Source organism: Belonocnema kinseyi, chromosome 4 (genome assembly GCF_010883055.1).
Source record: "Belonocnema kinseyi isolate 2016_QV_RU_SX_M_011 chromosome 4, B_treatae_v1, whole genome shotgun sequence".
Taxonomy (NCBI): domain Eukaryota; kingdom Metazoa; phylum Arthropoda; class Insecta; order Hymenoptera; family Cynipidae; genus Belonocnema; species Belonocnema kinseyi.
In genome coordinates, this window is record NC_046660.1 from 143731539 (window position 1) to 143734345 (window position 2807).

Below are 2807 nucleotides of genomic sequence, written 5' to 3' on the forward strand. Positions count from 1 at the left end.
TAGGCCTATCGTCGGTGGTAATTATTTTGTGGCTCAGCACATTTGTGGCACCCAACTGATCGCCTTCTAAGAAAAATTGAGGAGAAAATTTAGTAAGTATAGAAAGAAGACTAATTTGTTCCTCACCCGTTAATCCTGTCAAATCTATAGCTTTCAATAATTTCGAAACTCTAACAGCTAACCTCTTTTGTTCTTCACTGAAGTCGATTTTTTCGAGTGAACGATCTACAGGGGGAATAATTTCGCATTCTTCGATATTCACAGGTGGTAATGTTAACTTTACCTTATGAAGAGTAGAGTTGACAATATACATTCTGGCGATTCCATTCTCATTGCGAACTAAAGTTTCGCCCGCAAAAATGCCAGGTCCACAAGAGATTCTTTTGACATATTCTTCTTTAAGCATTGTATCCTTTACGGGTAGGCTTATAAGCATTTTTGTTCTTGCAGGTATTTAAATGGTTTTATGAGAAATAATAGGAAATCAATCTTCGCCCATGCAATGTTTGTCTTCAACGAAATTAATGGCAACTTGATGCTGTATAAGGAACGTTATTCCAATTATTCCTTCTTGTGATATCGGGAAAGAATGAGGAATAATATGAAAGGGAGTTTCGAGACCCCTAATCATCAGTGTGATTTCGCCAAGAGTGCGGATCATGTTTGATCCGATTCCTACTAGATTGAAGACTCTACTTCTATTTACACGAGTCCAGGAATGGATCACATTTTCTTTAATTAAGCTGACACTAGCCCCAGTGTCAATCATCAAGAGACACTTTCCTGAAATAGAAGATGGCTGCCTTATTTCTACTGTTGGAGCTGGACCCGCCTCCTTCGTCCCTCTTAGTCTGAGGACAACTCTTTGACTTAAGGTAGTATTATTTGTTTGACCGTCAGACTGTTGTTCAAATTTCGGTGGTTCCTTACGAAACATATTTCTTTTTCGTTCGCGTTCGGCCTCATGTTTTTTTCCTAAATTGCAGTTCGCATAACAGTGTTTATTCATGAGGCAATAGTCGCAAGGAGAGTTATATTTATTTGGCAAAGGTTTTGAGCCATTTCTTTTAATATGCCCTATTTTATTACAGTTATAATACTTGACTTCACTCTTCCAGCTACTCTTTGCCTCAGATCCACCTCCTGTACGTATATGCGCAATACGTTTGTTGAGGTTAAACTTAGTCTTAACATTGTGTGCTGAATCTGAGTAAATGTTGGAATTTATACTCGGGTCCTTCAACTGTTCGCGTAATCTATTCCAGCTATTTACTTGGAGACCTTCCTCGTTCGCAAAAGCGATGGCTTGGTCTAGTGTGCTTATTTCTTTATTTTTAATTTGGCTGTATATTTTATAGTCTAATCCGCGTAAGAAATTCCCGATGGCTGTGGTTCTATAAGCTTTACACATGCCTATCCCTTCTTCAGCTAGCGTATTTTCTAACACTTGGGATATTAATTTATTAAGTGTGAGGCTAACACGTGCTCCATACTCGGGTATGGTTTCGCCCGGTTTTCTTAATACATTTGCTAGATCTTGCATTAGTTGACTGACGTCCTGTTTCTGAGAGTAAATCTGTGTCAAAGTTAGGAGAATTTCATTAAGAGAAGCCCCTAATCTATCTTGAACATGTATTCTAGCTTCACCTGTTATTTTGGTTTTAATCAACAAAGTTAAATATGGAATTTCGGACGGGTTAACTATTGAGATAGCAGCTCGGCAGTGCTCATTAGACATTTTCACTGACATGTATTTACCTTCAAATACTGGTATTATTTCGCGGACAAGTTTTGAAATTTTATTGATATTTAGAGTCCCTGTCGAGAGGGTTGAGGACCTGGATATCGACAATGGGGCAGAAATGGGAGTTTCTTTATGTATGAGAGTTGGCGCGCTTCTAAACTCGGAATTTAAAGGTACAATAACCTCGCCTTCTCCAGGGATCGCAACTGTCAAATTATTTGCCATCGTGTTCGAATCGAGAGGACGTCTCGCGGTATTCCGTCTTTTCTTTGCGGGACCGGGTTTATTTGTTTCGGGAACCAAGGGCTCGCTGCCCCCAATTATTTTTCGACTACGCAAGTTGCTCATTTTGCTAGACATATATATCGATAAGAAAAATTGTTAGAGGCTAAGACTTACTTGTGTTAATCCAATTACGCTTTATACGCATAGACTTCTCTCGTAAATACTTAATTTCGCACTATGACACTAGAACTGCGAGAGAGAGAGAGAGAGAGAGTCATTAAAACTAGGTGAATATTTTTCAGTCCAATTTTCTGTTGATGAGTCTTGAGGTTCCTGGTGTCTCGATGAAAACTGCAGAATCTTCGATTTTCATGCGTTCAGGAGGTCCCTCGGAGCCGTTCTCTTCATGAACCGGTCGTACAGGAATCAGCAACCATTAGTATTCCGTGTTGATTTTTGGTATTTATTATCATTGAGCCTGCGATTGTTAGAATAGCTGATGGCTCTATTCAACCGTTAACAATCTCGGTACTATCTTTAATACCCTCGGCTACCGGGAGTAAAACCACCCAAAACCCTGGTAAGAGATTGCGGCTTTACACAAGAAAGTCTCGGATTCTTTTACAAGACGTTACACGCGCCAATGAGCCAAAAGCTACTCAATCCACCCTTGGTTATTCATAGGACATGCTCGGTCGAGTATCTCGAATTTCCTTTTGAGACTTCGCATGTACTTGTGGGCCAAGAATTAATGTAAGGCCACCCTTGGTTCTCCACAGAAAATGAAGAAAATCGGGTTTCACGTTTTCAAAATTTGCATCTGGCACTCAATTATAAT